Genomic DNA, 14,748 nt, shown 5'->3' on the forward strand with positions numbered 1-14,748 from the left:
CTTGGAGCTAAAGTGGCCCGAAACCAAGGATCCTTCAAACTGGAATGGCCTTTGATGCCGCTTTCAGACAGACCATGGTAATATGTTAAATGAAATAAAAGATTTCCTGTTTATTATCTATTTAACATCATCATTAACATCCTATCATTTAAAAAGAACATGCAAATAATAAAATGTCAAACAATATAATGAATACATACCCAGAAAAAGGTCATCTGTTGTATAATATAGAAGGCTGAGGTAGTGCTAACACCAGTGTAAATTCCTGTTCCAGTTCCAGTTTGCAGATTCACATTTTAAATGTAATATATATATATATATATATATATATATCAGCTCAGTGCAACTCCTCACTAAAAACCACCTCTAGATCACTATTTCAGGTCATTAACATTTTGATGTTTTTCTGTTTTTGATTTCGTCTTTTGGATTCTCAGTTATTCAAACACTGCTTTTTATCCTACTAAACACCTCAGGTAGCTGCTCTGAATGTGCTGGGAAAAGATTTAAAGCCTCAAAGTGTTGGCAACAGTGTCATCTGGTGGCTATAAATATTACTAGATGGATATACTTGTTTTGAGGGAATATATAGTGTATGGACACAAAGGCACGTTTAGGGTAGATACTTAGCATGTGAATCAGCATTAGTGCAGGGGTGTACAATACTTGAGTAATTTTACTTGATTACTGTACTTAACCCTTTGATGCACAAGCTATGAAAACCCCTTCTAATGCACAACATGGGTCTAAAATGACCCGTATTCATTTCCTATGTTATTTCATGCTTTGCTGGGCATTTTTTTTGTTTTATCGTCTGAAATCAGTTTATTTCAGCATTCAATATTCCCTGATCTATAAATTCCATGATCCATGAATATTCAAAAATATATTTTTACAATGACCACACATTAATATTTAATTTTTTCCCTAGGTTTTGTGTTACTACATCAAAAATGACCCATCTATGCAAGCATGAAAAAACTAAAGAATAAAGACATGTTTTAAACTCATGCAGTGACTTCAAGAAAGCAGATGCACTGTTTGTTGCAATTGAATTAATGGCCAGGTTTTACGGACAGGTACACTACCAGTCAACAGTTTTTGAACAGTAAGATTTTTAATGTTTTTTAAAGAAGACTTTCCATTGATCAAAGAAACCTGAAAAAATTCTACTCTGCTGTTTTCAACATAATAATAATAATAATAATAATAATAATAAATGTTTTTTTTTGCAGCAGCAGCAGCAGCAAATCAGAATAATAGGATCATGTGACTGGAGTAATGATGCTAAACATTCAGCTTTGAAATCACAGGAATAAATTACATTTTAAAATATATTTATTGAAATATTTTTTTACTATTTAAAATAACTGCTTTCTATTTGAATATAGATTTTAAAATGTAATTTATTCCTGTGATCAAAGCATCATTACTCCAGTCTTCAGTGTCACATGATCCTTCAGAAATCATTCTAATATGCTGATTTGCTGCTCAAGAAACGTTTCATTATTATTATCAAATTTAAAAACATTATTATCAATGAAATCACAGGAATAAATTACATTTTAAAATATATTTATTTTAAATAGTACAAATATTTCACCACGATACTGTTTTTGCTGTACTTTGGATCAAATAAGCTCAGGCTTGGTGAGCAGAAGAGACTTCTTTAACAACACATTAAAAATCTTACTGTTCTATATATAATATATGTATATATTTTTTTTAATTCAAGTTTTTATTGCTATTTGGAAGGTGAATGGGTAACAAGAGTACAACATCACAATGACAATAATAATACAGGGTTACAGATTTCTACATGCACAGTTGCAACATTAGAGAAAGTACAATCAAGACATATCACCAAGTGTTAATCTACTCATTCTGAGTTGTTACTGTAATATACTGTATGTCCAGAACTCTTCCCAAGGAGACAGCTCATCCTCTTTCACACCATTTACTCTATTAAGCGTAGATTCGTAAGAAGCAATTTCTATCATTGCATCTTGAAATATTTTTAAGGTTAATTTCGGGCAACCACAGCTGTGTCATGTAGAGAGAACACTAATTTAGGCTACTCCATCAGCCCTCAGTCATTCTTAATCGGTGTGTGACAAACCTCCGACAGGAGAGGGCGAGATTTCATCAAAAACAGTCAACAGGTGAGACAACGCGTCCAAAATCGAAGTGTGCTGGCGGGTCGGAGCATGTCGATCTCGCCCTCTAGTGCCACTAATGGACCGCCTTCACACGCCTTCAGCTCCAGAATCAGGAGAGAGATTGCTTCACACACGCACTCAGCCTGCTCATTCTCCAGCCCTGGGGGATCGAAGAGGAACACACTTGTGTCACAGAGTGATGAAGAGCAGGACGCACAGGACGCTGTTTGTGTTCATCACACAGTGAAAACCTTCACATACAAGATCTGTTACTGAGCGCTGCACTGTTCGGATCTCCAGACTTTGAAAGGCGCGAGCGATGTGGACAGATGTGCTGCTGATCCAGATCTGAATCATCAAGGTGAGCGAGCACTGTCAGTCTGATTGGCTGTTTTGGGGGTCTGAACTCATTTCTGTTATTACGCATTATGCAAAACCAGATGTATAAGCACAGAGCCGCACAGAGGCGCGTTTATCTCAGAGAGAAAGAGAAAGAGAGAGAGAGGCTCCTCTCACGCTGTGAGGTTATTTTAGTTACACACTGACACTTCTGTTAGTGTGCGTTTGTGTATTTTCCGTAAGCTCGCCTCTTCTTTACACCCAACGTGGTGCGATGCTGACAAATCGGTTTTGAAAGCTTCTCTAAGCTGTTTTGATCTTAAACGAATGTTCACCCTCCCAAAAACCCAGTCATCATTTACTCACCTTCGTTACTATTTCAAACAAGTATGCTTTGTTTCTTCTATGGAACATCTTCTTTCATACAATGAAAGTCAATGGGGTCCAAAACATATTTTTCTTTCTGCAGAAGAAAGAAATCCACACAGGTTCGGAAAGGTGAATAAATTATGATAAAAACTTTGTGAACCAGCAATTTAAGCATTAACCGTACAATTGTTTTCCTGTCAGGTCTATGTTATGTCGCCTATGTTAGTGTGGATTACAAAGTGTGCATCAGGGGGTTGATATAGATCAATGATGATTCTGAAAGAAAACTCACAGGGAGCATGCTGTTGCCATTCATGCACATCTGATTGACAGATAAGCCACACACTCTTATTTTAGCGACACAGGTTCGGAAAGGTGAATAAATGATGATAAAAACTTTGTGAACCAGCAATTTAAGCATTAACCGTACAATTGTTTTCCTGTCAAGTCTATGTTATGTCGCCTATGTTAGTGTGGATTACAAAGTGTGCATCAGGGGGTTGATATAGATCAATGATGATTCTGAAAGAAAACTCACAGGGAGCATGCTGTTGCCATTCATGCACATCTGATTGACAGATAAGCCACACACTCTTATTTTAGCGTTGTGGGCAGTTTGCTTCGTACATTCAGTTTAACAGCTTTAAGTGAAAGAGGTCAAACTTTATCATTCATGCTGTAAATGCTTGTCTTTGAATGAGCAAGGTATTTACTTCAACTAGTCAGGTGATATCGACCCATTTCAGAGGCAGTCAAAATTACAATTTAAAGGGGTCATATGATGCGATTTCAAGTTTTCCTTTCTCTTTGGAGTGTTACAAGCTCTTGGTGCATAAAGAAGATCTGTAAAGTTGCAAAGACTAAAGTCTCAAATCCAAAGAGATATATTCTTTATAAAAGTTAAGAGTCAGCCACGCCTACCTAAAACGGCTCGTTCTAACACGCCCCCACACTGTAAACCCGAACAGTACGTATTTGAAAAATAATGTGTTTTTTGAACATTAAAGCATGTCAACATATTCTGTTACACCAAATACACCAAATAATGATCTTTAAAAAAGCATCATATGACCCCTTTAAAATCAGTCAGAGCTATAGAAATGTATCTTCATATTTATTTACAAGTAAAACCCCCAGCCCCATATTTCGCACTCTGTTTATGACCTCAAAACACTGTTACCATTGCGCTTGATTTGTAAACTAATGCATTGTGAAGTTTGTGTCACATAACCAGTTCCATATGTCTGGCTTTTCTGGTGTAGTAAACTTGCTTGGTAGCGCACCCGGTACAGTGTTGCACATGTTCCCGCAAAACATGAGTCATAATAAAACATTTCAGTGACTTGTAGAAGCAAGCTGGAATGGCATGTTTGCTTGAGCAAATGTGTTTTTTTTTTATCCCAGGCTTGCTCTTGTTAATACTATTGTCAGGTTTATGGCAGGTTTAGTGTAGGAACACTTTTAAAAATAAAGGTGCTTAAAAGGTTCTTCACAGCGATGCCATAGAAGAACCATTTTTGGTTCCACAAAGAACCATTGAGTCAAAGGTTCTTTAAAGAACCATGTCTGTCTTACCTTTTTATAATCTGAAGAACTTTCTTTCGCCACAAAGAACCTTTTGTGAAACAGAAAGGTTCTTCAGATGTTTATGGAAGCATTTAGCCAAAAAAAGCTTCTGCTATGGCATCGTGAAGCACCTTTATTTTTAAGAGTGTACATTATATATTTTTTTTAAATGATAGAGAATTAAGCTTCATTCACTGGATATTTCATTTCTGAACTACCACAATATGTACAACAACCAGCGTAATAAAACGTTGCTATATTCACGTGGTGCCACCCAATAGATATTTCACTTTGAGCGTGTTCTGAAACATGCAAGAAGCAATTAGGAAGCAATAATTTTTTGCAGAAATGTCGGCACAGGCACGTTTTTCCAATAAGCCTGAGCTGGAATAATCATCGGTAGCTAAAGCAGCCTCACTGGCAGTCTGATGAGTTATTAGCTCTAAACAGAGCAATAAACAAGGATTATTTAGCTACAGAGAAATAAAATGCTGACCTGGGGAAAATCAATCCCACAGCCTAGACACGGAGAAGCAAATAGATCAAAGAGCCAAAGAGATGCAGAGACAGTGAGAGAAAATGAAGTTCACTAATAAAGACTTAAAAGGAATGGTTTTGTAACAAAAGGATTTTGTTGGGCATGGAATATGCAGTATAAATGAACCTGCTATTGAGAAACGCACATATTTGTCTCTGTCGGACTACAGTAAGAGTCAGACACAGAAGACAGCAGCATATGGAGGTGAAAGCTGGATTAAGCTCACGATTCAAAAAAGGAATGCCGCAGAGCTTTTTTTAGAAGAAAGATATGCAGAGAGGAGGTTTTCAAGACGTGACTCATCAGGAGGACTGATGAAATCGTGTTATGTTTCACAGGAGAAAGATGTCTGCGAATTTCCAGTCTGTCAGGGTCTCTCTTTTTATATTGGTTCAAGGCAGTGCGGATCAGCTGAGATTCTAGCACAATTAAGGCAGTGTCTCACTAGACGACTTGAAACAGCTTGATGGGGGCGTTTCACCTGCAGACTGTTTTTGCTGAAACCTCGTCCTCTTCTGTCAGGGGTCTGTCACATTCCCTTCATTAAGAGTGGACGATTTCCACAACACACACACATATACAGTACACACACTGGTTTGCAATGCAAATAGTTTTACTGTTTACTGCGCTTTTTTGGGGGAAAAAGATGTTTCATTTAACACACTTTTTAAAAGAAAGTTCTGTTTATAGAAATATTGTACTTTACAATAATATATACTTAAGTGCAAATGCAATGTTTTCAGACACTTGTTAATTGCAATTAAATGAAAATGTATTATAGTTTAAATTTGTAGTAAATGCAATTAGTTGAACGTTAGAGTGATTTTTTGACTTACATATGACTACTTATTTTTATATGTAATTTAATAATTACTGCAAGTGTCTTTGAAATATTGTTAAAGTACTGCCGAATGCACTGGCAAGCATTTATAATGAACTGAAATATACTTTAATGTAATTTCTATTATTGAAACTTTTGTAATTACACATTTGTAAAAATGAAGTTGCAGTTTAGTACATGTAAAATACAATTTACTGTAGATGTAATATTGATTATGGTTAGGTCCAGTCCTTGGTTCTGATTGGTCAGCAGCTGTGTTTTATTCACGGTAAAGCACGGCTATGACCGCTTCACCCAACAGTTCTGTGTATCACTGCGCAACACCCTTACCAACATAAGCAATCAATATAGTGTCAAAACTACTCCATGTATTATGTATTTCAGCAAAATCAACTGTTCATTATTTATGTAATGAATTATGAGTTAACCCTGCTGGCTTTATGTTGCATCATTCACCTTTAATTTTGAGGCCACGCCCTTCCCCAGTCAAAGAAAGTCTTCTAATGTATGTGTGTGAGAAAATATCATATATGGTGTTAAAAAAAATGAAATGACAAAGTCATTAAGAACGGTTCCTATTGTCTGTTTTTATTCGAGCTCCAAGATGATTCTCTTGGCATTTACTGTCAGGAACTGTTTTTTTTTTTAGTGGAAGGACAACATTTTAGGAATGAACTTCAAAAATTTAACACATCAATACATTTATTTTTGGTTTTAATATTTGTATTGTGTGGTAACCATTTAAAAAATGAAAAGGGTACTCAAGGCATGCTGTATTGTGAATAAGTCACAGCTGAAGGGCGTTGTTATAGGCACAAAGTAATTCACTGTACAGCACGCCTTGAGTACTTTATTGCTTACATAACTTGCTTTAGTATGTTAATCAACACATCAAAATAAGTGTAGTTATTTAAAGCACAGCATTATTAAAATTTATAAAATTATTTAAAAGTGTACTTAAGTGTGTTAAGAAACATGAAAGTGTCTTTCTTTAAGTACATTTAAGTGACCTTTTTTCATTAATATTATATTATCTGCAAGTACAGTTTTTAAAAAAAATACTTTTAAGATGAAGTACACTACAAGTGCACATTCAGTGCAATTAAGTGCACTTCTTGTTCACAAGGGCACCTGTAGTGCATATAATGAATCAGATTTCTCATTCACAAGAAATAGCTTACTTTTGCATTCAGAAATACGGTGTATAAGATTTTGGTCACATTGCCCACCTCTAAATATTTATACTGCTAGAAAGTTATTCTGTAATTCTTTAAGTCTTGTTTGCATCAAATAGTTTCAAAAGCGACAACAGCTTGGTAACCTCACGAGGAAAACATGACTGCTGCATGAAGTGAAAATATGTCATCTGAATTTCGTGTTCTGTTCTGAAGCGTCTGTTATGGGGATCACCTTTTGTCAGACTATGCTCAGGAAATGAGGTCTACACGGAGACGCAGTTATGCAAACTCTCACACACATGCACACGGACGTTTGCATGCATGCAACACACACACACAGACGTACCACAGTATTAGCAAATAACTGATGCAGTACCAGTCTGCATGCAGTTACAGAAAGCTTCATGCATATCACTCGCAGACACACGGACATGCAAATATTTCTCTAATCTCAATGATATAAGGCTGTACAGAGTACTGTCTGACTCTGACATAAACGTTGTAAAAACACAGGAAACGCAGCATGACCCTTTCTACTGTCAGTTCGGGTAAACAGGAAGTCCATGAATTTAAGAAAGTGTACTGTGTGAACTTTTTAGGGATGTCTTCACTTAATTTCTGCTAGGACAAGAGTGAGAGATGTGCGTATGAGCAGTTACATGCACACAAAGAGCGTTTCTTTTTGTGAGTTTTGGATGAGAGCGTGTCCTGGTCATTTGCATTTCTGGTTTAATAAAGCTGCATTGTGTTGCTGCTGAAAGACAGAAGCTGGACAGAGAGAAAAACAAGTCTTCCTGTCTGCTCGTTCACTTCACCACGATTTTACAGTAACCTCAGTGAAGCGGCAAGGACGAGCAGAAGATCTGACTCTCTCGGTTTCAGTTTTAGTGTGGTTTGTTGGCATGACTTTGCTAAAAACTGCACTTGAGTGAGCTTTTGTAGCACAGCTGTGTGCAGTGACAAATGACAAAATATCAGAAGTGCGAATAAACACTATTAGCACATGAAATGTATCTCTTTTTCTCATTTATTCTTTGTGAAATACTCACATAAACAGTAACTTCCGCCATTTGTTAAGCTGTCAAACTGCTCCATTTTCAGCACAACAGGAAGCAAAACAGGTACACTCACACACACACACACTCACAGAGGGCCACAAGTTTCATAGAGGGCCTTAAACATTGTCACATGACCACTTGTGGCCAAAGTGTATTTCAGAATGTTACAACCCCATAAAGTGAAGCTGCAACATACACTGGAAATGGACAATAAAAATCTGCTTACCATTTTATTTACAGATCCACAAGTGAAAGCACAACTTCAGGGATGAGCAAAGGCCGAAACAACGAATGCAAAACAAAGTCACATATTAAACAGAAAGTGACATATGCTAGAAATTCTAATCATAATAATTAAGCTCTGGCTAATTTGGTTCCTCAAACACTTACTGCATATTTTTGTACTTATTAGTAGGGCAGAGTTATCAATAGTTGAAACCAAAATTTGCAATGCAGCTGGCAAACTGCAAGAATGGCCTCATATAATTAAATAAGAACAGCATACAAACATGCACACACATATACATAAATACATATACTATTGGTGGTTTTGAATATATTTTGTGCGATTGAAATTGTGAGCACAATTCTTAAATCCTGATGCAAAATTTTTTTTTTTTACAACTTCATTAGCAAAACACAGCACAAAGAAACAATGCAACACAAAATACACACAAGAAAAATATGTATTAAAAATAGTGCACTGAAAAAAAGGATGTAGAAATAATTTTTACTCAGAAATTGCTTAAATTGCACAAATAATAGTATTGATGGGATAGTAGAAATAGTATTTTCTTGTAAAACGTACTCTAATAATCTTTGTTCTATTTACAACTTTAAAAAATAATTTTGTACAATGAAGTAAAAGCTCTCCTGAAGATACTTATAATAGATACTTGTTCACATTTATTTCCATTATTCCCCATCTCTATCTCGACTACATCAAAGGCTTTATGTTTTTATTTCAATGTCAAGAGTTTTTTTATTGCAATGAGCAATTGATGTAATTCTCTCTGCGAAGCGACTTTGGTGATTATCTTCCCACGTAAAGCCTGTGTTCTTACATCGCTAGATAATTCTCGTAAGGGTCAAGAACACTTTTGGCAAAGTAGACCACTTTTTTACCAAGTTCTCTGCATCTCCTGTGCTGCAACAATCCACCCGCATACCAGCTGTCTCTGTCCAAACTAACACACGCTCGGACCAACGCTACAGCTAATGCAAGACTCCAGTGCAATTATGAATAATAAGCTCTCAATGAATAAAATCAGTTGTTCCCATTATTAAAGGCTACGCATCATTATTATTATTATAATATTCAAATTAATATTAAATAATAATAATAATTTTTCTCAAACACACTCACACAAACATGCACACGCTAAATCTAATACAAACTGGCAGGTTGTGCCTGTAAAAAGACTACAGAGAGTGAGAGAGCATCAAAACACCTGCACATCCACATGAACAAACAAGTCTGCCACGTTACAAAAAAAAGTCGTTTTCTGCAACATAATGGCCTCCGCTGTGGTTCAGAACAGCTGCAAACAAAAAGCAAGATCATTTTCACTACTACACAGCTACTTTTGTTCAAGAGTTTGAAACAATTATAATATCTGGAAAGGAAACGTGTAACAGTAATGAAGCATGAAATCAGATATTGAAAGGCTGACCGTTTGGAAATGCACTAGCATTGAACTGTATGGTGCGCACATGTCTATGTATTATTCTTGACATGATAAGCCCATCAGTTTAGCTCTCATTACTTGTTTATTGTAAAATAATCCTTTTTAAACCTATAGCATTAATATTTGCATTGATTGGTAATTGAGAGTGATGCATCATATTCTTTTATTACCATTTCAGATGTATAACAAATAAAAAAAAATGGTTTGTTGTCCAAAATAAGCTTCAAAGTGGGCGATGGTGCATATTAAAATTATAGCTATGCTGGATTAGTTTGAGATAAATGTACACACGTGAGTAGAGGAAGATGTGTTTTGTGGTGGAACGAAAAAGTCATGTGGTGCAACCAACATGCAGGAAAATATAGCAGCTATCATGTGGCCAAGAATAGAAATGGCCATATCTGAACCTCAGGAAATACAAAATGATATACATTGCTAAACCGCAGAAGTTAATGAGTGAGCCCAAGTAGGGTCTGCTTTTTAGAACCAGTTTTTTTTTTTATCAGTAGGTTGGATCAAGGTATTGCAGACCACTACAGTTAGGTTGATGAACAACAGTACTTTGTGTTTTTGTGCTTTTATTATTATTATTTAATGCAGATGGAAAGTTCAGTATAATTGCATTACTTACTAATGCAACACAGCTCCTGCTGGTTTTCTTCTGAGTAAGAGATGACAAACAGAAACTGGACCAATCAGCTGTGAGCAAAGACATCGCTGATGTAATACAATTATTACCCTTGTATGTCTTGCTCTGGAAATAATTGTAGATATTGCTTTGCAAGTTACATAATTGTATGCAGTTGCTGATGCTGAGAACATCAGCAAAAATACTGTTTTGGAGTCAAGAATTTGTTGTCTAACACAGATGCCATTCCTCTAAATAGCATATTGTGTCTCTCACTTCTCGTTCTCCCTGTTTCTTTTTCCACTGCAGTAAGACCGTGCTCAAACTCTGACAGTGATGATGAAATAGTTAATGGTTCAGTGACCGATAATATTACACGCTCAAGTGTGTCTGAATGAAAGCTTCTGTGTGAATGAATGTTATTTCCTCCTCTAATGAGTGCTGTGTGTCTGATTAGATCTGTACTTTACAGAGTCATAAGAGAGAGATAGAGGATGAAATAAACACTGATGATATGTATTTCATAGCTGAAGTTACTTTCTCTCTAGAATGAAGGCAGACTTGGGTTAGAAATATCATTTAAGCCCTGAGCTGTCAGGACTCACACTCTGCAGGAGAGACTGAAATATTCAAAATACCTCTGCCATAAAACACCGGACAAACACACACACACACACACACACACACACACACACTTCGATTAAACCCCTGTGAGGATCGGATCAATAGTTCTGGGGTTCTGTCACCAAGCAACAGAAGCTTCAGAAAACAGCTGCTTACAGACGACAATTGCACACACACACACAATGCACAAACACATATACACACGCAGGGCTCATGTTGAGTGTTTTAATTGTATCGGAGACAAACTAGAAAAGCTCAGAAGCTGTTTTATTCAGAACTTTCTAAACTGATGCATTTATGTCAAAAAAGGTGTTAGAAATTCCAGGTTATGTTCAGCTATTCCGCTATTGATCACCACAATCCAGAGCTGTATTGTGACAGTTTGCGTGCCTTTATGAAAAATACTATATAGGAAAAACTACATTTAATTAATTTGCATGTGAGCGATTGTCACGCCTTTGGACAGCCCCTTTGTTCCTGCCTTGTGTTTTGCTCCCCATGTGCTCCCCATTACCCAGTTTCTCCCTTGTTTGATTGTGTTCATCGATTTCAGGTGTTTCTCGTTAATTCCCTCATTTGGTTCCAGTTATTTAAGCCAGTGTTTTCCTGATACTCTTTGTTTGTAAATAAAATAAAAAGCACCCCTCATCACGTCTAAGTGAAGATATTTAACTTTGTAATGAATGACTTAATTCATCAATTTATGTGTTTATTTATGTATTTATTGTTTGTAATAAATAAATAGTTTATTGTCGCTCATAAAAATGTTCATTTGTATTTAGATGACAAATAATATTGTGAAGAAAATGAAAATTCCTTCAAATGTGGTTTTAAATCAAATATGCCAAATTCTTAGAAATTTAATCTTTTTATTCATGATGGTTTTATATGTTTTTGATGAACTTTTATACCATTTTCAGAAAAAGTACAAATGTAATGACTCTAAAAATGTAATGTGCTGTAAAAAGCAACATGCTAATAATAATTATTATTATTATTATAATTAAAAATGTTATATATCATTCTAGGTGCAAAGTATTTTTACAGATATCATTTGTATTATATGTGTTATTTTTGGAATTAGTTACGTTTTTGGGTAGTCATTCCACATGACATTTTACAATTGTAAAATGTACAGGTTAAAACCCTACATGGGCTCACTCACTCATTACCTTTTGTGGGTACGCGTTTGTATATCAGATAGATGTATATAATTTTCATTTTGTATTTCCTGAGGTTCAAGTGCGGCCATTTCTCTATATAGCCCCATAAAAGCTACTATATTTTTCTACATGTCGGTTGCACCACATAACAGTATTTTCTTCTCTGTATGCATGTAGACTCATCTCAAACTAACCTGGCAGAGCAATAATTTTAATCTACACCATGGTCCACTTTGTAGCTTATTCTGGACAAGAACACATTTTTGTTTTAATGTTATAGCCTAAATTTAAAATGGCTAGAACAGAATATGGTGCATCATTCTCAATCAGTAATCAATCATTTTCAGAAAAAGTACAAATGTAATGACTCTAAAAATGTCATGTGCTGTAAAAAGCAACATGCTAATAATAATAATAATTATTATTATAATTAAAAATGTTAGATATCATTCTAGGTGCAAAGTATTTTTACAGATATAATTTGTATTATATGTGTTATTTTTGGAATTAGATACGTTTTTGGGTAGTCATTCCACATGACATTTTACAATTGTAAAATGTACAGGTTAAAACCCTACATGGGCTCACTCACTCATTACCTTTTGTGGGTAAGCGTTTGTATATCAGATAGATGTATATCATTTTCATTTTGTATTTCCTGAGGTTCAAGTGCGGCCATTTCTCTGTTTGACCCCATAAAAGCTGCTATATTTTTCTACATGTCGGTTGCACCACATGACTTTTTTGTTGCACCACATAACAGTATTTTCTTCTCTGTATGCGTGTAGACTCATCTCAAACTAACCTGGCAGAGAAATAATTTTAATCTACACCATGGTCCACTTTGTAGCTTATTCTGGACAAGAACACATTTTTGTTTTAATGTTATAGCCTAAATTTAAAATGGCTAGAACAGAATATGGTGCATCATTCTCAATCAGTAATCAATGCAATCTCAATGGTTTACAATAAACAACTAATGAGAGCTAAATTAATTAGTTTATGAAGTCAAGTGTTTTTCGTTATTTGCTTTGGTACTATTTTGGTAACTTGACACAACACTCTCATGTAACTATTTTACGGAAAATCTGCTTACGTCCCATTGATGGTTATGTTTAGGGATGGATCTTCACTCTTATGTTTTTTTCTAACTCATACCTTTTTTGTACATATCACATCGTATGAATTCCTACGAAGTCACCACCTCGTAAAATTCAGTTTTCTCATGAGATGACTTGTTCAAACCACAAGATTATTGCAGCATGTAATGAGAACGTGCTTTAATCACCACAACACAACAGTATGATCTTCTTTCAATGTAGTGTAGCTTAAAAATAAGTTAATTCGGTAACACTTCAGGGAACAATTCTCTCTAGTATCTAGTTGCTTATAAGCATGTTATTACTAACATACTGGCTGTTTATTCGTACTTATAAAGCACTTATTCTGCATGACCATATTCTACATCCCTGCAATTCTCTCTAGTATCTAGTTGCTTATAAGCATGTTATTACTAACATACTGGCTGTTTATTTGTACTTATAAAGCACTTATTCTGCATGACCATATTCTACATCCCTAATCATACCCAATACCTAAACTTAACAACTATCTTACTTAACTATTAATAAGCAGCACATTTGCAATTTATTGAGGCAAAAGTCATAGTTAATGGTTTATTAATAGCAAGAATTAGACCTTAAAATAAAGTGTGACCGTTAATTCGGTATCAAACAAAGCATGTAAAACATCCTTGTTGCTGAAATACAGACACAGAAATACAGGCTACAGTTGTCACATTAGAAAATACTCTTACATTAACTCTCTTACATAACTGACAAAATCCATAATGTTTATATATGCATCTATAACTAAAGCCGATTTTTTTCAGCTCAAGGGTGAGTTACATTTGAAAGATGAAGGACAGACTGTGGTTTGGTGCTTGTGTAACGGTTTCTGTTTTAGGATGTGAAAACTACACAATTGGAAAAATCCATAATGTTTGTGACTGTATCTATAGTTAATTTTTTTCAGATCAAGGTTGAGTTACAGTAATTTGGCAGTCTCATGTTGACCTTTGCTCTAAAGAAAAAAAAAATGTTTTGCCTGTGTCTTGTCTGTTGGGCCACGTGATTGATTTAAGGCCTGCTGGTTAACGATTAGTCAATTAACAATAGCCTGTGAAGAATTTGCCCAAATTTGCATCCCTAGCCCACACAGAACAGAAGTCAAAGGGCGGTTTTTGCAGGGTTTCTCAGGATTTGTAGACAGCAGGCCGACTGTGGCTCGCGATTCAGGCCTTGTGTCAGAACTGCTGTTAGTTTGAGTCTGAGAGAGTCTCACTGCGGCTCTTCTATTAAATCTATTATTCTCTTCTCTCTCTCTATGAGGGCTGTAATTGAAAGTGTCCACCCACCTCTCTGCAGCAACACACACACACACACACACACACACACACACACACACTCAGGTTTGTTTTTGTGAAAAGTGGGGACATCCCATAGGCGTAATGGTTTTTATACTGTACAGACCGTATATTCTATTGTCCTACACCAACCCTACCCCTAAACCTACCCCTCACAGGAAACTTTGTTTGT

The 14,748-nt window shown here is 35.7% G+C and overlaps 1 long non-coding RNA gene across 1 annotated transcript in view; it reads left to right on the forward strand.

Annotated features, from left to right (window-relative positions):
• Positions 1-2,227: 2,227 nt before the first annotated feature.
• The window catches only part of LOC107742919 (uncharacterized), a 15,202-nt gene continuing 2,681 nt past the window's right edge, over positions 2,228-14,748 (forward strand). The window contains exon 1 of the long non-coding RNA XR_001640352.1: positions 2,228-2,520. This is a non-coding gene — a long non-coding RNA (uncharacterized LOC107742919). The remainder of the gene's footprint in view (positions 2,521-14,748) is intronic.

The sequence above is a fragment of the Sinocyclocheilus rhinocerous genome, unplaced genomic scaffold, assembly GCF_001515625.1.
Source record: "Sinocyclocheilus rhinocerous isolate Xijiao unplaced genomic scaffold, SAMN03320098_v1.1 scaffold3059, whole genome shotgun sequence".
NCBI lineage: Eukaryota > Metazoa > Chordata > Actinopteri > Cypriniformes > Cyprinidae > Sinocyclocheilus > Sinocyclocheilus rhinocerous.